The following is a 26,971-nucleotide window of genomic DNA, read 5'->3' as shown; positions in this document are numbered from 1 at the left end:
AGCATGCCCGGAGAGCATACTAACTGTCCACCAGCACAGACCCTTCCCAACCACTCTACAAGCCTCTACCACTCCCTAAACATTTGAGCAAGAGCTGTGCCTCACATGCACATTCTTGCTTCAAGCAGGGAAGGCAAACACAGAACAAATGTGCAGAGTCCATCAACTCCCATGGGCAACCTGAGAAGCCTCCCTACATGGGAAAAAAAGCCTTCGGACCAGGCTGCCAGGCCTCTTCCTGAGCATACCCACAAGTATGTTTTCTTAAAGTAACCCTGCCTGAACTCCAAAGGGCAACCAGCAGAACACCTCTATCTGCTCTGGAACCTTCCTCTTGCCTGTTACTCCCAGATCGTCCATGTTATTCTAAGACAGCTCGTGTTGTTTCTCTTTCTGTGTCCTTTGTAGGCTTGGGATGTAGCTCAGGACAGCATCTGTCTAGCATGGTTTCACACCTCGGCACTTAAAAAAGCCAGGCCAAGGTAGAGTCTGAGCTAGGTGTGGTACATACCTGTAATCCCAACCCTCTCAGAAGGTAGAGGCAGGAGGGTAAGGAGTTCAAGGTCATTCTCTGCTACGCAGGAAATTCAAGGCCAGAGTAAATTATTTGAGACCCTCTCAAAGAAAATGAAATAAATGTGACTCTCTCAAGGACATACAGTACTTCTTATTCATGTCTTAGGTTGATTTCCCTTGAGCCAAGGACTCAGAAAGCATTAGTCTGGGGTTTATTCCTAGAGGGTACTGGACAGAACTGGCAGAGCTGATCTAAAAGAGGGAAGCAGTAAGAGATGAGTTCTCAAGCCATTCCTGCCATGGGCATGAAGGATTCAGTCCTAGGTGGTCCTTTGCCATTTCCATGAAGGGTTCACCACTGGCCGAGGCTGTTCAACTGGAATGACTGACCATTTGTGACAATGGTCACCACCTGCTGTGGGCAGGGTGTGCTCTAGCAGCTATAGGAAGCTCCAGAGCAGAGATAGAGGCATGGCAGCTGGAAGTCAGGCTGCCTTCCTGCTGAGGTAGAACAGTGAAGAGGCTGTGGGCAGGACCCCTGACAAAACCAATAGAGATGGCCTCATCATAGGCTCAGGCTGGCCAATGAACAGATCTTCAACAAAGTACAGGCTTGCTTTGGCCTCAAAGGCACAGCTCCTGTTTGTTCTCCAGAAACCTCAAAATACTGCCATCAATTGGCTGGGACTATTTTAAGATCAAACCCAGGAGACCAGCACCCCTCACTTGCCCTCAAAGTACATTGTAGTTCTTGAACCCACAGTACCAGCTTCATCTACCCACTTGCTAAAAATGTACGTTTGTGGGTTCCACCCCAGACCTACTGAACCAAGATCCTTCTGGTAGAATCTGCACTTGAGACCTACTGTTCAGATTCTAAATTTGAGAATAAGGCAACAGTTTCCAAAATGAAGCATATGTATATACATATATACATATATAAACATATACACAAAATTATATATGTATATATAATTTGTATACATATATATATATGTGTATATATATACATGTATATGTATGTGTATGTGTATGTGTATATGTATATGTATATGTTATGTGAGGATGAAGCACATGTGGAGGTCAGAGGACAACTTGCACTTGTAGGAACTGGTTCTCTCCTTCCATCATGTAGGTTCTGGGAATCAAATTCAGGCAACAAGCACTTAAACCCATGTCAGTTGATGAATCCATTTTGAATGCTCTCCATGATAGAATCCCTAAGCACCAGCAGAAGAGACAGCTGAGACCCCAGGAAATGGTTTTATTCCATCCCCTTTGATGAACTCTTTGCTTTTTAGAACTATTAATTATTAGGTATTCCTAATTATTGGTTATCAACAAAGCTACAGTAGAAGATAACCTAAAGGTGGATTTGTATCCCTGTTTCCTAAGCTAATATTTAAATTATTTTGCTTGTTTTGAGGCCTCAGGAGGTGGACAAGAAAGGGGGAAGTCTTCATATTGCAGTGGGTGGGGTGGGGAGGGGGCAGTAAAAAGGAAGGAAAAAAAAGCTCCCTGGGATTTTAAATAAATCACAGAAAGTGTGACAAGTTGGGGGTTCACATTAGTCAGTTGGTGGGGGTGACCTTAACAAAGATGGGGTTGGTTTAGTTGAGTTGGCCCAGGATAGGTGTGGTCAAGGATTAGAATGGCAAGCGGAGGAGGTGGTATCATACCTGGTCTCACAGGCTCACGTTCTACAAGGTAGATACATCTCATTACTTCTCAGTCCCTCCCGTCCCACCCTGTCCACCCATACCAAGCTGCCACAGAAGGGTTATCTCAGTAGTATGACATCACAATGTGACCCATTCAGGGTCTTGGGACTGATTTATCCTAAGGGTCCAGCATATAGATTACTGTTCACAGTGAGCTTACCTACAGTTGCAGATCCACAGTAAGAAAGAAGCCTGCTACTGCCTGGCCAAGTGCACCTGGTGAGTACTGATCCCTTGCCCCCAGGACCAGGACACGGCCAACAGCTGCCTTGGAGTCCTCGTGTATACTAGGACAGAATAAGCCCAACTGGTAGCCAGGAATATGCAGGAACGAGCCCAATCTCTTCTTGGGGATGTTGACACAGCTGTGGCATACCTGCCTCCTTCAGAGCCTCTTCCTGCAGGCTAACCACCTGGAGGAGGTGGGGCCCCAACCAGCACCTAGGTAAAGGTCACTCATGCTCTTGAGGGATCCTTGTGGCGGAGAGGCTACATTTGCAGATGCCAAGCCCTCTGGAGTATATTTCCCAGCCCTTACCCAGGTCATAGCAGCTATTGGCTGAGCACATTCTTCCCTGCAGATAGCTTTGGGCTAGCAAGCTAAGAGGGGCTTATAATGGGCAGAGAGGAAGGAGGAAGCAAGCATGACGCCTAGTACATGCCAAATCGTTAGCTTCTGTTACTGTGCTTCATTCCCAGCACTGATCTGAGAATTAGGCTATCCACATACTCGCCACAAATGAGCAGAGGAACTGAGGACTGTGTTCTGTGCTGGGTATGCACTTAACGAAGGAGAGTAACCTGAAATGTGTATGTGCTCTGTATTAACTGTCCACAATCAGAGTGCTCTGGAAATTGAAGCATGAACTCACAGGCAAGCTTGGTCTTCTGTCAGCATGGCTGGGGATGGGGATTCTCAACATCAGTAGGAAGTTAGACCAAAAGGTCTTAAAGGCCATTTCCAGATTCCACATGGCAGAATTCTGAATTACATAGCTTGCTTAACTTGTGTGAGCCTGGGTGAGCCAGGCCTTCCATAACAATGGTGGAAGTCTGTGTTAGTTTGGCAGAGCTGGAAGGAACCCTGGAGATCGATTACACCTACCTGCTGGGCCCCACGTGGTAACAGCAGCATAAGCTGGCTACTCAGGTTATCCAAAGCCCACAGGACCAATACAGGGTTAATCTACACTGAGGAAATGAAGGAGGGAACTTGGCCTGGGCGTTAGTCAACACTCAAGCTTTTCCATTTTTCTTACAAAACTACTGTCAACTTGATTCCGGTGTCAGGCATAATGGCACATGCCTGTGAGTCCAGCACTCAAGTGGTAGAGAGAGGAGGACCAGGAGTTCAGAGTCATCCTCAGCTGCATAGAGTTCTAGGCCAGCCTGGGCTACATGAGACCTTTTCTCAAAAACCACGAAAGATTATAGCTATGGCTGGCTTTGGGCTCATGGTCACCAGTGTCCCCATTTCACAGATGGTAATGGTATTATAGCTGCCCCCAAAGTTAAGGTACTCGAGAAGATGTCACAAGCATTCAATAGCAAAACATGTCTTTCTCATGGCAAGGAGACCCTGCATTTCCACCTGAGGCAACTTTCCCAGCCTACATAAATATCATTTCTTAATCACAACTTTTTAGTTCTCCTCCTCCTCTTCCTCCTCTTCCTCCTCCTCCTCCTCCTCCTCCTCCTCCTCCTCCTTCTCCTCCTCCTCCTCTTCTTCTTCTTCTTCTCCTTCTTCTTCTTCTTGGTTATTTGTTTTGGGGGTTTGTTTTTTGTTTTTGTTTGCCCATTTTTTTTTGAGTCAGGGTCTTATATAGCCCAGAATATATAGTGATTCACCTGCCTCTACTTCCCTAGGACTGGGGTCACAGTTGTACAGTGACTGTGTTAACCTTTCTTGATCTTCCCATTGGACAAGTTTACATTGTCTTCCCTGATTCCATATTTTAAGCTCCTCATAGGCTTCATCTAAGATGGTGTCAGCTTCTCTACAGACTGCCTGTTTCAGTGCCTGGACATTTCCGTCTGATAGGATGGCACAAAGCAAGTATTTCCATACCAACAGATGTTCTGGGCTGAGGAGAAAAATACGCTAATGGAAATGAGCCTTGTCTAATTGTGGCAATTTCCCTTCTGTGTGCCACCCTGAAATAGTAGCCATGCCCTGTGCTTTTTTTTTTTCACACCAGGGAGCCCCAAATTGGTGGCAGAAATGAGGCTACAGAGGAGTCAGTGGATAGACTCTAGAGCTTCTAATACGAAGGTAGACTCCAGCCTATTCAGTGGCACACAGGGCCACTGTCACTGGCCTTGACTGTTGGTAGACTTAACTGTTCTCCACTGTTGAATTTGAAGAGCCTTATTTAACTAAAAGAAAACAGAACCTCCAGAAAATTAATGGAGGACCAAGCTCCAGAGCACATGCTCAAACCTCTTGGACTCACATCTGAGTTTGTGTCTGATGTGTCTAATAGCCAGCGCTGGTCAATGGGACTTTTTCAGGGAGGGGTCTGTTCTCTGTGCTAACCAGAAGGGCAGCCACTAGGCCTTTTGAGGCCATGGAGTCTTTAAAATGTGGCTAGCGGGGCTGAAGAACTGCATTTAAAATTTTAATTTAGATCACAATGCTATTCTTGGCTACAACTAACTAATGAGCTGGGCAGGGTAACTCTAACTCTCTCCTGCTTCTGCGATGTCATCTCTGACCTCAGCCCCTCCTTCTCCAGAGTGCGCTCTCTCTCTCTCTCTCTCTCTCTCTCTCTCTCTCTCTCTCTCTCTCTCTCTCTCTCCATCCACCATCCACTCCCAGGCTCTGGATTTTCAGGTATTTTTATGTATTTTCTGCTTTCTCTGATAGTACTGTTTCTTAGGTCATCTCATGGTCTCCTTTCTTGGCCACAGTTCGCCAGGAGGGTTTCAGAAGAGGTCTCCCCTTAGAAGGAAGGCCCTTGTATATCTGTGTCCAACCCCACTACAAGTCATTCCTCGTCTTTCTGAAACCATTATCTCTGGTTTGTCTCATTTGTTGGCATCTCCCAAGAGTTTCAGTTCCCCCAGAGCGTGGGTACTGTCTTCACACCCGCCACCTCATGCCTGGGACAGTGCCCGAGAGGACAAGTGCTCAGCCAGAATCTTCTCTAAGCCAATGGACATGCTGAAGGCTGCCAGGCTGTAGTGATGGGAGATGGTTAGCTCTTCCATACCCTTACTGAGTAACCCTGGCAGGTAACTTGGTGCAGTAAAGGTAACTTGTTTCTCCCAATTCTGTGGCTCAGAAACCAGGCACTCATCTTGGTGAGGTTCACTTCACTGCAGTCAGCTATAACAAAAGCTGAAGTAGGTCATGAAGGCCTCACTCACATGCCCAAGGCTTCCAGGAAGCATTCCCTTGCAGGTAACTTGGGTTTCCTCACAGTGTGGTTATAATGGGGCCGGGTTGGGGAATATCATATTTTAATGTGACAGTTAGCTTCTGAGGGAGAAAGTAGAAGATATCTGTCTTTTTCATCACACATATTGATCAAGGCAAGCTGTGGAGCAAACCGAGATAAAAGGGGAGAGGAAGTTCTTCTTTTCTTGGGTGGGCAGAAAGCACATAGCAGGAAGAAGGATTCCGAGGGAGCCTTCTTGGCAGACAACCACGGGTACTACAGATAGACAGAGACCCCATTGCCCTCCAACCTTTGGGAGCCCCTTAAATCCAGATCTGCCAGGTCTGGGTGGAGCCCAAGACTTCATTCTTAGACAGCCACAAGAGAGCCATGACTGCAGGTCAGTGGGTGCTCTTAGCCTATCAAGGCTGACCTTCCTCTTAGGTTTGTCCTCAGTCCCACCAATGGACTTCCTTCCCCTGAGGTAAGCATTACCCTCCTCTGCCACCTGCACAGGTGCCCGCCCACACAATAGCATGGAGTGACTACCTTTTGCAGGACTCTGTTCTCAAGGCATGATGTGGCCACCCATGTTTCAAAGTCAGCAGCTGTGATTATCCTCATAGGACGCTCACACGTTTAGGCCCACTAACTTCTTGGAGGAGAAAAAAGATTCATAAAGCTCAGGAAAGGCAGCTCAAATGCAGGACTAGAAGCAGCTCATGAGGCTGCACATGAGACTCTGTGGGGATGTGTCAGGAACGGGGCCTTTCTCTGCCCCTCCCAGATGATGTTTAGGGAGTTATGCTTGCTGGGGGCCTGGTAGACACAGTGCAGCGGTGTAACATCCTGTAATCCACTCATGCCCTTACGAGTAATCCATTAAACCCATTGGGTCACCAAGTCGTTCTCTGGTGGGATGGTTTCTTTGGTTTGTTGTTGAGGTAAACACATCTTTGTTCATGTCTTCTCAGGAAATGTTAAAACAAAACCAAACAAAACAAAACAAAAAAAAAACCCAAACCAACCAACCCACCTACACCCCAAACACCGCCACACATTCCTTCTTTTCTTTAACATTTGGTTTGCATCATGCGCCCTCCCTTCTTGCAAAATTGGTGGGTGAGGCTTTCACAGTTATAGGATTAGAAACCAAATTCAAACTGCACATAGTCTCTGACATACAATGGTTTGCAGCATGATATTTCAATCTTTTTAAAAACGATTAAAAATTTTTATAAGAATTTTTGCCTGCATGCACATGTGTGTACCACATGCACGCCTAGTGCCCACCAAGACCAGAAGAAGGCACCAGATCCACTAGAACTGGAGTTACAGCTGTCTGTGAGGCACCATGTGGGTGCTGGGAACCAAACCAGGGTCCTCTGCAAGAGCAACAAGTACCATCAACCATCTTGATGATGGTGTGAAAGCAACACACATGCAGTAGAATTCTGAGATCCAACACACCTGGAATTCTGAGATCCATTTGTTTCTTGGGATGTCGGGCAAGGATCATAAACTTCAGCTTCAGTCAGCCATCTGTTCACATATAATCATGAGACTAAACCAAAGACTGTACAGAATTCTGCACTTAATACCATACTTCAGATAGTCCATATCTTACTGAAATTTTCTTTTAGTTTGGCCAAACTTTGCGCTAACATGATTGTGTTTAAACTTGATTAAGATACACTTAGGCATGATGTTCAGCAAGTAAGGTTCTCAAATGCAATGTCAACTTACAGAGTGTATATCAGGATGTAAACGTATATAACAACTTACAGAGTATACATCAGGATGTAAACATATGTAACAACTTACAGACTGTATATCAGGATGTAAACATATGTAACAACTTACGGATTGTATATCAGGATGTAAACGTATGTAACAACTTACAGAGTGTATATCAGGATGTAAACATATGTAACAACTTACAGAGTGTATATCAGGATGTAAACATATATAACAACTTACAGAGTGTATATCAGGATGTAAACATATATAACAACTTACAGAGGGTATATCAGGGTGTAAACGTATGTAACAAGGATCATCTGTAGTGTAAAATAATTTTCTGGATGTTGTGATCCAGTCCTGCGACTGGTGCTTAGGAGGCTGAGACAGGAAGATCAGAAATTCAAGAGTTGTCTGGACTATGTGTATAGCTAGAAGTTAGCCTAGGCAACTTGGACTCTGATTCAAGTTAAAAAAAAAAAAAAAAGGAGAGAAAGGACAAAGTTCAGTGAGGCAGTGTTTGTATAGCATGTGTGAGGCCCTGGATCGAATCTTTAGTACTGAAGAAGAGGAGGAAGAGGAGAAGGAGGAGGAGAACAAGGAAGAGGAAAAGGAAGGGGAGGAGGGGGAAGAGGATGGAGAGGAGGAAGAGGAAGAAGAGAAGGAGTAGGAAAGGAGGAACTGATTGGAGCGTATTAGGCCTTTGGGACTAACTATACACGGGCCCTCAAGTATTGATGTCAAGAAGGATGTCAGACACCCTCAGTTCTTCCTCCCCAAGGCTCTCTCTGGCAAGATCTACCCCATAGAAGAGATGCCCTGCCCCTGTGCACTAAGCAACCCCAGCAGAAAACAGGTATCATTCCTCTCCCAGACTTTCCATCAGAAGTCCATCAAGTTCTCTGGTTGGCCCAGCTAGACTCACATCTCCATATACAGCAGTTACGATGGGGAAGTAGATGTGTTCTCCTGTGGCCAGCCTGGATCACTGTGACTCCCTGAAGCCAAATGGTGGGTTGGTTCCGTGCAAGCCATATAAAATGATATCAGAAAAGGGTCTTTTTTCTCACTGGAAAGGAAGAAGAGTTCCTGAAAAGCAAAACAAAAACAAACAAAACAAAAAACAAAAACAAAAAAGCCAATAAAACCAAAACAAAACCCTCACCCTAGTTAGTCATGAGAACTGGTATGGGTGTCCCTTGTCTGGGAGATCAGAGAGCCCACAGCAAATCAGACCTCCAGAACCATAGGACAACCTCAGAGAGGTCCTTAAATTAAGCTCTAAGATGAAAATCCTAAATGTTAGCCAAGGCATGTCCCATCCCCAGCATCCTGGTTCAAGGAATGTTAGTGTTCCTTAAAGGGCAGATAAGAAGGTCTAGGCAGCAGTGACTTGGTCTCCCAAATTATCAGCTCTATTGTTTCACAGGATGTATCAGAGCCTTAGATAAGCAGGAATAGCCTGGATCTTCAAGAGTTGAGGAGAGATAGGAGGCAGTTGGAGGATTATTAATCTAACTCCACTGTCTTAGCAAATTGCCTGGGGTTTCTCTGCATTCACAGGACGACCAGCAAAGAAAGACATCTGTGACCCAAAACAGTGGGAGGGTTTCTCACCACAGCCACCAGTGCTGAAGCAGAGGATAGCCTCTGGGAGTCTGTAGGGGTGACCAACGGCTTGCAGTCTGGCTTGTTCCTGGGCAGCCAACATGTTCCCGCTGCTCTGACCAGGGCTTGGGCTAGCTAGATGTGCAGGCCCTGGCACCCACCAGAAACCAGCATGAGGAATGGCTCTGCCAATCCCCCAAGCTGCATCCACAAAGCTCGGCTGAATCCCAGACAGTATCTGCCATCCTCGCAGTACCCAATAGAAATAAGACTCATAAAGCTTAATGATTATCTAAAGGATTTATATACTTAGAAATGCTCAATCAACAAGATGCTCACACAATTAGAGTTGTTACCCAATATCTAACCTTTTGCTAGAAGTTGCTATCCAGGACAGCTTTTAACCAACCCATGGTTCTCCATGGCTGATAGCCTCCTTCCTCTCCTACCCCTCCTTTATTTCTCCCCTCCCCTTCCTCTTTTTCTCCCCTCCCCTTCCTTTCTTTCTCTCCCAGCTCCACCTCCTCTTCTACTGCCTAATCACCAGCTCCACTGCGAATACAATGTAGCAGAATAAGTATCCTGCTACAGGCATCTAATCTAAGGCACTGCTGATGTGGTTTACCTAGAGATGTGCCATCCCCAAGAGGCCCTGAAAACTCAGGAAAACAGTTTCCCTGCTTGTTATGCAAAATATTACTAAGAACAGAGAGCAAAGGCTGCTGGAGTGAGTAAGGATGCTGAGCCTCTGTCCCTCTCCAGGCTCTGCCCTCCCATTGTTGAACTGTCTAGGGTCCTCCTGAAGCCTACCCATACATTTTTGGGTTTTGTCTTTTTCTGGAGACAGTGCTACTCAGGCACAACTGAGGGGTGCACAACCATGTGCAGAGGTGATTGGAAAAAGAGGGTTTGAGTCAACACTAATGGGCTGGGCAGGGAATCCAGTATGGATCTGTCAGATCCCCCAAGGTGTCTCACAGCAGTGTTCCTTCCTCCAGGGGTGGGCAGAGATCACTGGAATAAGGAAGGCTATCAGGGGAGGTGGGCTGGAGGATGTCTTTATGAGCAGCTAAAGGTCAGGAGGATGATACTTTCTTTGGACCTTTGAAGAAGTCGTAAATCAGAAGCATGAATGAAACTCAGAATATGCTAGAGTTGCTATGTGTGTTATCCATCTTATAGATGAAACCAAGGTCAAGAAAAAAGTGGGCAAATGAGTTGGTCAAGTCACATGACTAGTTATATCTGGGATTGCTCCTTTGGGCTGTGATGGACCAGGTCTCATCCTGTGTATAAACCTCTCCTTGTACTATCAGGAAACTCCCCACCCATACCACCCTTCCCCGTGTGTTTCTTTTGTCTGGAGGGTTGCCTGCTGCTTTATTCTCTCTGTTTTTTCCTTGCATAACTGCTCACAAGCTCCAATGTGCAGCCTGTGAGGAGCAGTGTGTACTCAGAGAACCTTGGCCTAGCTTGGAATCCACCCCCTACTGCTGCAAGACAGAGGAAGTAAGAGAAAAGTGTAGAAGGCTCCATGGGTCTAGTCTTATGAAAACACAACCACCCAACCATTAAGATGACGTCACTGTGAAGCTAAACAAGCTTGCGCTTAGCCAAAGCTGCAAGAGTCAGTGCATGAGCCACACACACACTCTGCCAGGCAGGGGGGTGGGAGCTGAGGGGGAGTTATGCTTCCAGAGCACAGCACTTCCTGTTTTCTACTAGAGAACCTATGGTGTGCTTATATGGGCTGCTTTGGTAATGAAGCTTTGAGACCCCACTGAGCCCTTCCAATGGGCTATTCAGTGACCTGGCATTAAGCTTGATCCTGGACCACACAGGGAGGAGGAAAAAAAAAGCCATTGTTTGGTTGGCTCAAGTCACAAGTAATTTTCCGAACACAGAAATCAAGCTGTGACTTCTGATCAAGTATATAACCTTAAGTATGCTTTTAAACACCTTAACCCTGTCCCCTTATCTAGCAAGCTGGCTAGAATGCGTTTGTGATGGGGGTGGTAAGCTGATTCTGAAATAGCAGCAGTCCTAGCCTTTCTAGAATAAGGACTTCTTTGGTGGCAGCCAGAATGGAGGTTGCAGGTGTGTGTGTCAAGTTCAAGGTGTCCAGCCAGTGAGCAGCAAACCAGCTACTTGTCACCCATCCACCTGTGTCGTGGTGTGGTTTCTGAATCACATTGCCGGATTGTTCAGAGTGAATCAAACAGTATTCACTGTGCAGATGAAATGGCTAGGGGCTTGAGACGTGCAAATGGCTCTCTCAGTTCTTCCCTATACAGGAGCACAGGTACCATACATGTGCCCTCATCACTCACTCCCAGATGACTCTACCCAAATTCCATGCACAGGACAAGACCTGAGTGGCGTCTCTTCTGCATGCTTGTCCCACCAGAGCCTTGGAAAGGCATCTAGATCACACCAGAGGACTCTGAAAGAGCTGGAACCTGAATGTGGCATGTTAAGCCAGGTTTGCATGTCTGGAAATCCAGCCATCTTCAGGGCAGGACAACTAGGATGAGAAGCCTCCCTCCTCAATGAGAGGAGGGAGGCTTTTCTCACAGAGAGGTGAGAATGGCGATCACCTCTTTGTAGACAACTTCACAGGGAAAACTATCCCAAAATAGCTTTGTCCAAAATTTAAGAGGAAACCACCAATCCAAAGTGAAAGTTTTCTAGGAGATGATACTTACTTGAAAGGACTTCTAACCTGAGCTGCCTGGTCTACAGTAACTGAATGTATGCTGTCCAATTGTATTTGTAAGTATAAATGGTATTATTACCTCTGGAAGCAAAGTCTGCAACGACAGAGGGAAACTGGTGGTGTAGATTTGTTTTGATGGGTCTGTGTTACAAATGTGTCAGTTATTGGCCAACAGTTAAAATTTGGCAACTTGAGGCAGGCGTGATGGCACATATTGGTAATTCTAGCATTCAGATGGCTGGAAGAGAAGAATCATCTCAGTCTGAGGCCAGTTCAAGGCAAGTTGTGGCTATACAACAAGATCTTGTCTCAAAAAAAAAAAAGTTGCTGTTCTGTGCGATAACACAAACTTTAATTCTAGCACTTTGGAAACAGAGGCAGAAGGCCAGGAACTCAAGCTCATCCTTAGCTACATGAGAAGCTCAAGAGGGCAGCCTGGGCTACATAAGACTATGTCTCAAAGCAAAGCAAAATAAACACCCTCTGTTCTCCGAAAAGTGGAGGCAAGCATGATGGTATCTTGTAATCCTAGTACTTGGAAGGCTGTGGCAGGGAGACTTGGGGGAGTTTGAAGCCAGCCTGAACTACATGGAGAGTACTAGGCTAGCTTGGGCTACATAGCAAGGCTTTGTTTCAAGCAAGCAAGCAAACAAACAAACAAAATGGAAACTTGTGCATAAAAATCTAAATTTTAAATTTTGGACTTCTTGGCAAAAAGCCCTGCAAATCTGGTCAAACTTCCCCAGAGTAAGACCAACTTTTGAGAGAGAGAGGATGCCCTTCAGATGGAGTATAGGACCTGGCTCAGCCAGAGTCCATACCACTTTTGTAACCTCTGTCTCCGAAGCAATGCCAACCCCTACTTACCATTGCCCCTGCACTGTTTTCCCTCCCAGGTTAGTTGTCTTCTCTTACCAGTTTCTTCTGGCTTTTGCATTTGTCACCAACCCCTGACAGTAAGCCCTTAATATGTATTCAACAGTCCTGCTTTCAAAAAGATCACTGGGCTAGGACTTTTAGCTCTATACCTCCTCTTGAGGCTGACTCTTGAAAGAGGCAGAACAGTCTCTGCCCAGTCTAGGAAAGGCAAGTTCACTTCTAAAGAGGTGTATCAACATATAGCTGGGCAAGCTTCTTTAAACGTTTTAAAAAACATCCAGTCCTAGGAACAAAATCCAGGGTTTTATATATACCAGGTAAGCATCTTATTGCTGAGATACACCCAGCTTCCCTTTTAGGCTTTTGTTTGTTTTGTGACTCAGTGTTGCCCAACCTGGTTTTGAACCTAGGACAGCTTCTGTGGTCATCTTCCCTATTGAATCGAATGGCTATAACCCTGCAGATGTCCAGAAATGACTTCACTGCTTCTGACAGTTTGTAAAAGAGCTCCAAGGATAATGCCATCAATTAAAGTGATAGCAGTCTTTGAGAAATCCTTTCCTGTGTGTTCATGAGAACTCCTCTGAATTCCACACAAGTTTAAAAGACAGCTCTTGTACTGACTCTCCTTCTGAAACTGGATCCATCCAGCCTCCTGATAGTTATTTATTTCAGGAGGGTCTTTGTTTTCAGTCTTGGTGACTCAGAAAGCGATCTTGGATAGGTCTTTGTGTCTAACCTGCAGAGGTGTTAGCTGTTTTCTTAGGCTTCTGGGTCTTTGAGAATCTAACCTAATAGAATCTAACCCATAGTCAGTTCCCAGACTTCTGTTGGTTCAGCCTGTCAGAGGTGGGCTATAAGTTCAGAGCTAGAGAATCTCCAGAGTCAGGTCTTTCCTCTAAAGCAAGGACTCAGAACCAGAGCAAACTTAGCAGATGCTGCCCAGCTCTGCCTCTGGTCCTTCAGGGCCACCTTGTGTCTGCTTCTCTCTCAGTAGCATGGCTCAGTGAGCACCGAGCTGAACTAGAGGGATGAAAGCTTAGCCAGGTGTGGGTGAGTGAAGTGCAGGATCTCAGTAGGTAACTGGCTCCACTTATTGGGGGGGGTGTATTTATGCCCCTGGAGAGGTGGCTAGGGTCTCTAGGACAAGGTTTGTGTGGCTATGTGCCATTGGCCAGGGCAGAGGTGTTGGAAAATGCTTCATCTATATATTCGGGGACTGTAGGGAGTGGGGACCTTATAAGGTCCAACAAGGAGTGAAGCCTGATAACTGTCAGGGTACTCAGTTCTTACTAGAGTTGATGGTGGGGACCTGACTTTATGGCACCAGGTTGGGAATGGAGAGGTAGCCAACTCCTGCTGTCCTCACATTTGAGGTATCAGAGGTTGAAGCTCCCTCCACCTTTCCCCATGACCCTGGGCTATTATGGTCCCACACTTCAAGACTCAAGTTCCCACAAAAGCTCTCTGCCCATGTGGTACTGTGATGTACATTTGATAGGTGTGAGTCACCGTCCTCTGCACCTGTGCTGTTATCCCCGATCCTCCATCTCTATGCATTTCCCTGAGAAGACTGCTCAAGGAGAAATTGAAGCTTAGGTGATAGGCTGCCAAGTGTATCTCCTTGTTCCTGTTTTTGTTCCTGTTTTGTTCCTGTTCCTGTTTGTGTTCCTGTTTTGTGGGGGGTATAAAAGGGAGCTATGCAGTTGAAAATATAGCATTTGGTTCTTTACCAGATGACTCTTTGTCTTTCTTTCTCTCGCCCTCAGCCCTCCGCCAATCCAAGGAACTCAGTTAGCTATGCTGGCATAGCTGACAGATAGGAACTGACTGTGATGTCCTGGGGGCTAGTCATATCAAGAGCATTTTCGTAAGTTGAGAAGTTGACTTGGGGCAGGATCTATGTCACACAATAGGGAAGTCAGGACAGAATAGAAAAGCTGGCTACAAAGCAGGCTATTTCCCTGAACAGTGTGCCCTCTGAGGATGTTTAGGAGCTTGGAGTTGTCTCACCTAAGGGGACAGGTGTGTGTTGTCCATACTTCCCTGGCTGGGTACTACTTCCAGACATGGACAGAGCCACAGGCATTGACCTTTGTAGAAACTCTTGAGTCCTGAAGGACCAGAGGCAGGGCTGGGTCAGCATCTGCTAAGACTGGCTCTGGAGCTCCCCTAGCCCTCGGCTTATAGCCCACCTCTGTCTTTTACTGACAAGACACACTCTTTGCCGCCCTGGTCCTCTATTTCCCTAAATCAACCCATCAGTTGATTCTGAAGTGAAGTGTGGCAGAGGCTGTGAAGAGGCAGGCATGTCTGAACTGCTCAGACTTGGTTTCTCGTCTCTCACTGGCCCACAGTCTTTATTCCACTTCTATTCCCGGAGTGAGCCCAGCTGGCACCAGGCCTCCTTTCCAGATGAGCAGAGACTTGCTGACAGCCAAACTAGTGTTTGGCTCCCAGGCGACTTCTGAGAGACGCCTGGTCCTGCTTCCACGGTCTCTCTAGCTGTGTCCTCTCATCTGGTTGCCTCCAATTTGCTCCCTTGCTCTGTGGAGAGGAAGACTCAAGGTCAAGTCAGGAGCAAAGTCCCAGAGGGAGGTTTCTGACATCTGCAGCTCTGCTCTTTTGGGTCAGAAGCAGAGGCAGCTCTAGGGGCTTCTGAGAGTCCAAGTGTGGGACGGTTTCAAGAGAAGCAAAACTACAATAATCAAAGAAATAAGAGGTCATCCATTCAATTGTGACTGAAGTAGGGGTAGGAATGGGGAGGTATGGATACAGAAGGCTTGGAGGGACATAATTATATTTTAATTTTAAAAATATATTTTAAAAGCACAACATGCCCAATTATGGGACTGGGAAAATAATTTGGCAGTTAAGAGGACTTGCTGCTCTTACAGAGGACCTGAGTTTGGTTCCTAGAACCCATTTGGAACAGTTTATAACAGCCTGGATCTCAGTTCCAAGGGATTGTCACCTTCTTCTGTCCACTGTGGACAGCCACCTAAATGTGTACATATATACAGAGACATAAGCACACATACACACACACACACACACACAGAGAGAGAGAGAGAGAGAGAGAGAGAGAGAGAGAGAGAGAGGAATAAAACTTTGTAAAAAATTTGAAAAGATGCCTATTTAAATAAACAACCAATAATGTTTTCAATGAAAGTCCATTTGGGCCTTCCCACTTATACTGCAAAATTATTGTGTATCTGATTTAATTTTTTTTTCTTGAGATATGGGCTTAGCATGTAACCCAGGCTAGCCTTAAATGTTCGGTCATAGTGCTCAGGCTCCCAAGAATGAGCAGTTGTATTTTTATCTGCTAAATCCATCAACTCTGGCCTTGGGGACTCAGAAACAACCTCCTGGGAGGTGTGTGCTACAGACAAATACAACTGCTCTCAGACAGCCCTCCGTGTAACAGGCATACAGGTAGATAGTCAGGGTCTGCCAACTGCTCATAGAAATTACTTTTGCCCAGGGACCTTAATGCATGCAGTGCAAGCCCAGATTCACTCTCACTACACTTCCGTGTCAAAATAAACAAACAAAACCCATCTGTGCTTTTTATTAGACATCGCCATCCTGTGGGGTACAGGGAGATGCAGCCTGGGCCTTGAAACATTTACATCTTAGGTGGCTCTTCTTAGCAGCCAAAACAGGGCTTGGGATTTCACTCACAGGTTCACCAAGACAGCAAAGGGACAGAAAAGGAACTGAGTAATCTAATGTCAGATGTAGCCAGCTCTTGCCTGGCCCCTTGGCACAATCCTGACATGGGGAGACTAGGCCATTGTGCTACAGTGGTTACTTGCAGACCATAAAGGCAAGGGGGCTGGGCCTCTGAACCTTTCAGGTGACTCCAGGTTGATGAGTTTGTCTCCTAGGCAACGATCCTCCCACAGCAGAGAGGTTTGCTGTGAACCTGCAGCTACAAATGAGGCCTTCTGGCTGGGCAAAGGACCTAGGCACAGCCCCCAGCAGCACTTACTGAGTTCCCTGTGTCCTTGTGTGTGAATATGCAAGCCTGTTTCTGTCCAGTTCACCGGGAGATTTGATCTCCTTGGAAACAACTCTGTTCCCCTTGGTGACCACCAAGGGAACAGGAGCTTGCTCTCTGGTGGCAGTGCAAGAGATCCTGAATAGCTGTCCAGTCTGCAAGATAACACCCTGATCCTTAAGGCACTGTCACTGCTCTGGCTTGTGGTGTCTGGCCCTGTCCTGTCTGTTAGGGACATCTTGATATACTCACTGCCACTGCCTGTGGCCTGCACACTTATCCCTACTGGTATGCTTCTCTCCCAGGGGTCCTCTTCATCCTGACATGAGGATTCTGCTTACTTATCAGCCAGACTCTCTACCTAGACACTGCATCATTGTCCACGACACTTGGGAAATGGTCCTGCCCTTCTCATTTCCCTATAAGCCCAAGGAGGCAGTCATAGCTTCAAACCCACCAGTCATCCAGATCTATCCCTCTGGGATCTTCAGGCCTACCACTTCCTGGTTTGTTCCAGAAAAGGAAAGGCAAGCCCCCGCCCCTATTTCCTTCTTCCTCAGCCCTCATTCTTCCTCTCCACCTGGCACTGCTTCCTCCTCCTCTTTGGCAGTGAAGGCAGAGGTAGGAGGAATCAGCTCATAAGGAATGAATTGAGAAGTTTAAAATGCGCCTGTTCTGATACATCCATGCTCACTGCAGCTTTATTCATGAAAGCCAAGACATACTCAGTGTCCACTGATGAATGAATGGGCAACAACGTATGTTCAGCTCTCCTATCTGTTCTTCCTTAGAAAAAAACCTGCATCTATCCTAAACATGTACAGGCATGTTTTGCTGCCTTTGCATCTTAAACAATACTGTATGGCACCTATTGTACGGTGTTTGTGTTCCTTGGGTACCATAACTTACTTAGAGATTACTTAAACTAAGCACACAGAAGCTGTGCATTGGTCATATGCAATTGCTACAGCCATGGATGGAGGAGACTTGATTATCTGTGCGTTGTAGCATCATGGCCATGGAGGATGTCTTAAACCAAGGTGATGTTGTACTGTTGTGTAGCCATAGGGATAAATCATAGTCAGACTCAAAAAGGAAAGAAATCTTGTCATATACCATAGTGTGGATGACCATTAATGGCATTATGCTCAATGAAACAAACACAAAAACTCAAACACCATATGATGCTATAGTATCTGTAGGGTCGGCAAGCGTAGAGACAGAAGCTTATTAAATCCTAGTTTAAAGCATGAACAGTGAACCTAAGTTTGCACAGATATAGATGCGCCATGACAGACACTAGAGTACCATTGTTGTTGGTTGGTTTGTTTTGGCATCAGGGAATGAACCCCAGGGTCTTGTACATGCTAGGGAAGGCTTAAACGCATTGGGCTCCTGACTCCTTCCCGCTTATGAAATGTCTGTGTCCTTCCACACATGTAAGTATATAAAATAAGTGCGCAAACCAAACATTCACTGGAAATGAATCACAAATTGATCCCAAAACAATCCTTTGGTATCCATGTAATTTTATAATTAAAGACAAAGCAAATTTGCATACAAATGAAATGAGTGTGATCATTCACGTAAAAGTGAGTTCAGATCCCCAGAACCCATGTAAAAGATGCTCCCAATAGCATGAATCCATAGTGCCATCAATCTTGTGGCAAGATAGGAGGCAAAGTGGAGAATTCCTAGATGCTTTCAGCTTGGGCAGCTTGGCAGGCAGCAACAAGATACCCTGAAACAGGGTGAAAGGTGAGGACAGACATTAGAGATTGTCCTCTGACCTCCACATGTGTGCCGTGGTGTACTCACACAGGCACTCAAACATGCACGTGTACACACAAATAGGCACACAAATCATGTGTGTGCACACATATACACCCCAAGATGAAAGAAAGAACAAATGAAGTCTGAGCCAAGTCTGACTCCGCAGGGTGTAGAACATCTTCACCACTTTTCAGAGTTGACTCATATTTTGATTTTATAATTACCAATGCTGATATTTCCTCTTCATATAAACATGAAGTTCAAATGGCAGAAGTATGCTTAGAACCATCTCAAAAATTGTTAGAAACTCCGCTTAATCCCAAGCTACAATTCATTGAATAATTTTTTTATGGGTATGAAACTCAACTAAGCAACTCAAACAGCAATTCTTAAAGTATTCCCACACAGAGTTGTATCTTATGGAATGGTAATCCCCACCACCACCAAAAACAAACAAACAAAAAAAACCTATAGATTACCTACCAAAACCCCAGTGGTAGCAGGAGTTACTGGCCTGGGTGGTACAATAACCCTCTCCAAACAATATGGATCATTGCCATTGACTTTGGTTGCCTTCCTTTGAAAGTAAGAGCCTATTACTGAAGACATTACACACTGCCTGTGGGCTGGCTCTCATAGTATCAGAAGGTTCTATGAAAGCTTCCAAGACAAAGAAGCTGTAAAGCCTGTGAACCACAATAATTACCAGCCTGGCAAGATAGCCCCAGCAGTGCAATAGTGACATTTTTATCTTGGGGTAACCAACAATTGTCTAATTGGACTTAAGGCTCTCTCAGTAGTGAATTCATCAGCCAACTATCCATAGCTGGAGAGGCCATAGGCAGAGAGGAGAACCTACTCCTGCTGCCCTTTTCCTAAACCCATGTAATTTCTAGCTGTATTCTATCTACTTGCCCTTCTACCCAGATAGGTGTGGCTCTCGCCTCTCATCAGAGAAGCTTCTTTTTGTAAGAGATGGAGCCTTGTACAGAGATACACAGCTGCTGCATCTACCACCCAACCCCCACCCTGAGAAGCAGGGAAAAATGAAGACAAGGGGAGGAAAGATTGTCAGAACTAAAGGACCAGGACATTTGCTGTGAGATAGTATCTTCTATGTAAGACAAGGAAGCTGCATACACGACATCCCAACATTATGCTCACCTAGACAAGGCCTGAGCAGTGACAGCGTCAGTTGACATGCCATGTGGGTGGGGAAAACCTCACAAGGGCCCACCTCTAGATGAAGAGCTACTTCTAAGCAATCAGTGGCTTAGAAGGAGAATCAGTCTTCTCTAGGGACAAATCCCCTGATAGGTTATTCATTCCCAAGTGGACAACTCTAAACACTCTGAGCAACACTAAACAGACTAAGATTCGATATAGAGATAGAGATAAAGAGATAGAGATATCTTGGGGTAACCATATACATGTGGAAATTACATAATATAGTACTCATGTATAAAATTCATAAAAAAATTTTAATTTTAAATTTAAAAATAAACTGTTAAAAATTTTAGAAGTTCCCTTATAGAACAATCCAAAGATGTACTACTGTGATACTTACATGTTGAGCGAGGACAAGAGACATATTAAGCCTTTGTTTTCCATAATTAAACCATAAGAAGAGTTTTTCTGCCCTCAGTAGTAGGACTGGAACTCACAGCTCACAGGAGTCCTGAGCCTCGGCTGAGGTGTTTCAGGCAGTCCTTGTCAGTGTCACAAGTGCTGGTATGCACACTACACCACGTATGCTGGTACGTGCACTACATCATGTGTGCTATGTACTCAGAAGCAAGTCTGCCAGGACCCATGTGATACAGCACAAGTCACACTGGCAGAAACACTTCGGGTTCCTTGTGTGTCTGATTTCGGGTCGTTGCCACGTTTTTCAAACCACTACATGATGTTGTGTGGTCTCATTCGGAGTCAGAACCCGCAGTTTACGACACTGGCTGTTAATCACTGTACTACCGAGCTACAGCCTTCTCTCGTCTGCTCTCCATATGACTGTTACTAAAGCTGCTCTCAATCGTTGGCAGAGAATGGGGCCCCAAAGGAAGGGAACGTTTTCAGGAAGGATAGATATGACTGGGACTAGTCACAGCTAGAATAAAGGTACCATAAGCTAGGCAGGATTTTATAGAAGCTGAAAGATTGAAGGCATGGGTCGCTTAAGGCTAGGGAGGTGTGCTGAGAAACAGGTGAGTCCATGGCTGTGTGAACATGGGAGAGCATACTTAGACATGCCTACAAGGTCTAGGTCAGTCACATGACATGGCTGCCTGCTGCCATCAAAAGACAAGGTGCTGGGCTGCCTAAGGCTGTCAGGTTAGGTGTGAACCTTTGAATTACTACAACAAAATGCCAGACACAACTAAGTTGGTAGAATAAGGGGTTTTAGAAAGCACACAGATTTGGAGACTGAAAGTTCAAAAAAATCACAGGGCATTTGGTCTGCTGTGATGCCACTGTGCAAGGCACTTGGTGGAGGGGACAGGGAGGATTATCACAAGGTAATCCAAGTAGAGGGAGCACTTTTACAGCAAGACTCCCTGAGAACTACCAAGGAGTCCGTCCAGTGAGAACTAGTTTCTGAGGGCACACACCAGACCCACTAGGCCACATCCTGAGAAGGGAGCTGGCAGTCACTTACAGTCCCTGGGGAGACATTCAAACCACACCCAAGCATTAGTATATGGCATACTTTTTCACACCAAACTTTTAGAAGCAAAAATAATGATAAAAAGTACAATATCATAAATATGTAGGCTAGTAACCTAGGATTTATTGCCATTATCAAGACCTATACATTGTCCATAATTGATAACTGTATATATTGAACTTCGGATGTGTTTGGGTGTATGTTTATATGTGTGGTTACATACATATGTGTGTACTTCTGCATGTGTGTGGAGAGAGGTCAAAGGTTAATGTCAAGAGTCTTGATTGCTCTTTATCTGTTAAAAAATTGTTTGTGTGTGTGTGTGTGTGTGTGTGTGTGTGTGTACACATGCATGGTGTATGTGTGCATGCATGTGTGTGAGGTGGGGTGTGTGTATGCACATGTAGTATGAGTGTGTGTGTGTGTGTGTGTGTGTGTGTGTGTGTGTGTATGTGAGGTGGCATGCATGCAGAAGTCAGAGGACAGCTTTAGGGGTTGGTTCTCTCATTCTGTCTTTGTGTGGGTTCTTCTGGGAAACAAATTCAGGTCACCAAGCTTGTGCGGGAAGGACCTTTCCCCGCTGAGCCATCTTTCTGGCTCTCCACTTTAATTTTTCAGACAGAAGATGATGATTAATCTTCACTGTCAACTTGATGAGATTTATAATCACCAGGGAAACAAACCTCTGGGTGTTTCTGCAAGAGATTTTTCTAGATTAGGTTAACTGAGGTGGGAAGACCCATCCTAAATATGGGTAATGGGACTCCCATGGGCTGGTGTCTCAGACTAAGTAAAGCAAGCTAAGCAGGGGCATCTACACTCTCTGCTTCCTGACTGCTGATACAATGTGACAGCTGTCTCAAGCACCCTGTCACCATGATAGACTTCTCTCTTGAACTGTGAGCCAAAACTAATCCTTCTTTCCTACCTTGTATCTTTTCAAATATTTTTGTCATACCAACAAGAAAGACATCTAATACACAGGGTCTCTCTCTGAACCTGGAACTCTTTCATTGGCTCTAATGAATGGCTAGTGAGCCCAGTGGAACTCTTTGTTATAGCCTTCCCAGGGCTGGCATCATAGGTCTGTGTCTCTGCCCTGACCTCTTTACATGGGTGCTGAGGATGCAAACCCATGTGACATTGGCATGCACTTCAGCAACTGAGCTCTCTCCCTGCTCCAATGCTAAACAGTCATCAATATGTTGGACTATGCTGCAAACATTGTACCAATTATGGGATGACTCTGGGTCACAGGGAGTTTCAACTCCATTGTAATCCTGGGCCCTTTTCATCCATAATGTCCATTGTTGACTAAAATGACCTGATCTAGTACATAGTTGTACAATCTGATTCTGAAAGTGTGTAGAGAGATTTATAGCCATGGATGAGATGGGGCATAAGCAGGCTTCGAGAACCATTAATTTTTTTTCCGGGAACTTTTGCAGGTGTCTTGGCTGCACACTTTCTTGGTGGAGATCCATAGAACCTTATTCACCACTGAAGAAATGGGTAGAAGTTTTGAGGCATTCAGACATTTTTAATATTAGGAAGGCAATATAATATGGTGCCTGTTCTGTGTCTCCCAGACATTCCCAGTGGAGTCTGGCCCAGCACCCTGTAAACAAACCCATTAATATTCTCTTGATGAAATGTATAAATACTCACACCAAATGGGATAATAGGGGCTATAAATAGCCTCATGTCCATTCAGGCCAGGTTTGGCTCCTAAGCATGTACTCCTTGCCAAAAAAATAAAATAAAAAAAGAAGAAATAGATCACTGGTTTTCAGAGCAATTTGGATTGGAAACTGGTAGAACAGAGCCTGTTTGAGCTTTGTGCCATCTGAAGACTGTAAATGAACAGAGGCCCAGTGTGGCAAGGGTCCAGTGTGCAGGGCTGCAATACGCCGAGCATTCTGGTTTGATGAAGCCCAGATGATTGGCTCATGCTTAGTGAACTGGCTATGGGCAGAGCTCGAGCCAAACTCAGGACTCCTCCCTCCAGCCCGGCCATTCTGGCAGGACTTAGCAGTCATCTTCAGAAGCAGAGAGATACCTTGCAATGGAGTCTGAAGTTTATGGCCTTTTCGTATATCCCCTTTCCAGTGCCCCAAGGATGGGTGCCCTTCCTTACCTTTGGTGATGTTAGCTTCAAAGGGTCCCTACTACGGGCCTGTGGAGAAGCCTCAGCTGGAGGCCCTGTCCTACGAATTCAAAGATTAAGTTTTTAAGTATGGATGATGCTCACTGAACCCCTGGGGATGGTTGGATTTACTTGATCGTCACTGGCAGACCCATCAAGACAAAGATCTATGGTAGAAGGAATACTTGGGAGCCTGCAGACGAGTAGTAGAGGAAGAAAGGATCTTGCTTTCCATTGTGGAAAGGGAACTAAAGGTAAAGACAGCAAGTGTGACCTCTGTTTGAAAGGTGAACATCAGCGATCATCGATAAGGAGGTTTTCTAAGGCCTAGGCCAGGGGACCAATGCCCAATTCCAGGTCTCTAGTGAATGAATTGAGTGAGCTGGTAAGTGAACTTTGGAGGTCTATTATGTAGAGTCTTTTGTTGTATAACTAATGTCATCCCCCAAAAGTGAACAATACTTTGATTTTTCCTAAGATAATTGAGAATTCCAGGGGTGGATGCCTTCAGGCATGGCTGAATCCAGCATGCCAGTGAGCACTAGGGAAGCCATCCCTTCCTCCTCTCAGGACTGCTTTCCTAGCCATGTGGGGTCTTTATTGGTGGCTTCATGATACTGCAGTGAGCAGTGTGTACCGTAGACATAGTCCTTGAGCTGACTATACAAAATGCAGTGGGTGCTTCCTTCTGTTGTATAGGAACATTCTTGACATGCCTTCTGAGACTCTGTACACCTCGTATTCAGATACCGGCATACAGGAAATAGTATATAACCTGTCCTCACTAGCCTCATCTGTCAACTTGATATAGCCTAGGAGCAACTGAAAGGAGCCGAGTAAGTGGCTTTATCTAGTTGGTCTGAGGACGTGTCTCTATGGAACTGCCTGGCTTAATTGACTAAAAGGTCCCAGCCCACTGTGGAGGGAGCAGCAAGATGGCCCTGGGCTGCCTAAGAAAGCTAGCCAAAAGCCAGCAGAAAGCATCCCTTTATACTTTCTTCTTCAAGTTCCTGCTTATGTTTCTGTCCAGACTTCTTTCAAGAATGTACTGGGACCCAGAGGTGGTAACCAAAGGGACCCTTTCCTCCCCAGAGGACTCTAGGTCAGAGTGCTTTATCTCAGCAACAAAATGAAATGAAAACATCACCCTTCCCTTCATCCTTTTGCCATGAGAGACCGACTGTTCAAAGGAAGAAGCCATAGCTTGATAAGTGGAGATGAGAGTCTAGAGCTCCAGGAAGTAGTGACTGGCTGACAGCTTTCCCTCAGACTCCAGTGGAGGGGGTGTGGGAGTGTGCCCACGCTCCAGGTCAACTGCATCAGTACAGTGTAGCCATCACTGTCACACCTGCAGCTCTCATTCCCACACTTCCTTCTTGGGGGCTACAAGCCCCGCACTATTCTGTGCTAGAGGCTGGATATGATGTCTCTAATGTGCTTGCCTTAGGAGGGTTCTTATTCTTCACAACTCTGAGCTATCTTCTGTCTCTGTCTCTCTGTCTCTCCGTCCCTCTGTCCGTCCCTCCCTCCCTCCTTCCCTCCTCTTCTCTGGACAGTAAACTTAGGGCCTCCCGTATGCTCAGCAAGGACTCGTATCACTTAGCTACATTCCCAGCCCTACTTTGCTTTTTATTTCGAGATAAAAAGCCTCATTGAGTTATTCAGTGGGCCTTGAATTTGTAATCCTCCTAGCTCAGCCTTCAAAGCAGCTGGGATGGACAGTCCTGAGCTATCAGGCCCCAAATCGTTGGGACCTACTGCACAGCAACACCACATTCAATAAAGAGTGTAGCTGGTCATGATGATGCATGCTTGTGACCCCAGCACTCAGAGACTAAGGAAGGAGCATGGAGAGTTTGACGACAGCTCAAGCTACTTAGAAGGAGGGTGTTGTGTCAAGAAAAAGATGATGGGGAGGGGAGGAAAGGAACAAGAAAGGGGGAAAAGGGAAGAAGGAAGGAAGGAAGGAGTGGTGAGCGTGGATAGGAGCAGTGAGCACGAGCACTCTGAATGCACAAATTTAAAATATTAAACTAAAAAAGGAAGTAGGAAAATGAAATCATTGAACAAAAAGAACCAACCAGAACAGCAGGGTGAGGGTACAAATCTAGGTTCCCTGTGTTGTCCAGTCATCAGATTTCCTCCTAACTAACGGCCCACACAGAGCACTTGAGAACTCTTTTGATCATGAAGGTGGACTACATCTACTGAGAAAGGTACACTTTTTCCTGGCACTAAGTTCCATAAGAAATATACTCTGCACAGTATTTTTGCACTATTCTTTCACAGTTGCATGCATACATGCAAAGCACTTTGATCATACCCTCCCCATCAACCGTTCTTACTCCCCCACTCTACCCCTCCCACCAATGCCCCCCCAGTTTCCCTGTCATTTCTTCTCCCCCCAACACACTGCATTTTATTAGCTTTGCTTGCATGAGGACGGGGTGGGGGGCAGAGGGGGAGGGAATTGTTTGCTTCAGGAAGGCCATCAACATACCAGTGGCCACACTACTGAGGACTATGACTCCCCCTTCCCCAGCAGCCATGGACTTGTCTGTGGCTCTTCAGGGAGGGATCTTAAACCCTTCTCTCTCATCATAGTGAGATGCTGATGGCCCAGTCTTGGCAATGCATAGCATTTTTAAAAATTGAGATTTATTTTGTTGTTTTATGTATATGAGTGTTTTGCATGTGTGAGCACCACGTTCCTGCCTGATGCTTGTGGAGGTAGGTCAGAAGAGGGTATCAGATCTCCCAAGATTGGAGGTATATGTAGTTGTCAGATGCCATGTGGATGCTATAAATTGAACCCAGGTCCTCTGCAAGACTAACAAATACTCCTAACCACTGAGCCAGCTCTCTAGCCCTCCATAGTATTTAACAGGACAAGATACTTATAGAAGTTTTTTTTTCCACTTTTCCTTCCTTCCTTCCTTCCTTCCTTCCTTCCTTCCTTCCTTCCTTCCTTTCTTTCTTTCTTTTTCTTTGTTTACTCCAGAGAAACTGAACCCAGGACCACATACTTCTTGGTCAAGCACACTGCCACTTAGCTACTGGTAACATTCCTGATGTTTTCAGGACCCACAGCCCATAATATTCCTTGTAACTCCTCCTCTTGTCCTCTTGCCTTCTTGCAATGTCAAATTGGAAGTTTAAGTTTTACTATCTCAGTCCCTTGATCTGAGCAATACCATAGGAGCCAATGACAAACATGAAAATAAGATAATCTTTTATTCTTCAAAAAGGAAGTCCTCGTAAGGATGATTTTTATCCATTTGGGTTTATAAACTTTTAGGGGCACAGGCAAGATGATTTTACGTGCATTGCTTGATTTTATAACTTAATTACATGGACTTAAAATCATAGGTTATATAAAGTACTTTGAAATACTGTACTTTTCCAATTCACACTTCAAGAAAACAATTGTCCTCTGATGAGTGTCAGTTCTGTGTCATCTCTTACAGTCCTCAAAGAGCATAAATTTCACTTTCAGCTTCTGGTGCTTCCTGGGAGATGTTCCATTTTGAATTCCTATTACATAAGGTCCAACCTTTTGACCTTGTGATACATGCTGTCATTTACAAAGTTCATGCTCAAAAACCACAAAATCAAGTCCCTTCATCCCCACCAAAAGCAAACAAAACAAAACAAAAAACCAAAAAAGTTCATACAGCTGTAAGTAAGTTTGAGGTTTGGTCCTGGGCTGCAAGGAGAACTGTCCTCAGTACATGTGGCCCTATGGGTATGGATAGACACGCCTACTATCATGTCTCACCTGGAACTTGTACCCCAAGCCCCAGAAGGCATTTGCATGACAT

General features: G+C 45.4%; 1 protein-coding gene across 2 annotated transcripts in view; it reads left to right on the top strand.

Annotated features, from left to right (window-relative positions):
* Positions 1-2,385: 2,385 nt before the first annotated feature.
* Banf2 (barrier to autointegration factor 2) overlaps positions 2,386-26,971 on the top strand; it is a 41,223-nt gene continuing 16,637 nt past the window's right edge. For both annotated transcript variants that reach the window (XM_028757179.1, XM_028757170.1), the window contains exon 1: positions 2,386-2,456. The gene's annotated coding sequence lies outside the window, so the exon portion shown is untranslated. The remainder of the gene's footprint in view (positions 2,457-26,971) is intronic.

The sequence above is a fragment of the Grammomys surdaster genome, unplaced genomic scaffold (genome assembly GCF_004785775.1).
Source record: "Grammomys surdaster isolate TR1022 unplaced genomic scaffold, NIH_TR_1.0 129, whole genome shotgun sequence".
NCBI lineage: Eukaryota > Metazoa > Chordata > Mammalia > Rodentia > Muridae > Grammomys > Grammomys surdaster.
The sequence above is the reverse complement of the archived record's forward strand: the minus strand, read 5'-3'. Positions and strand labels throughout refer to the sequence as shown.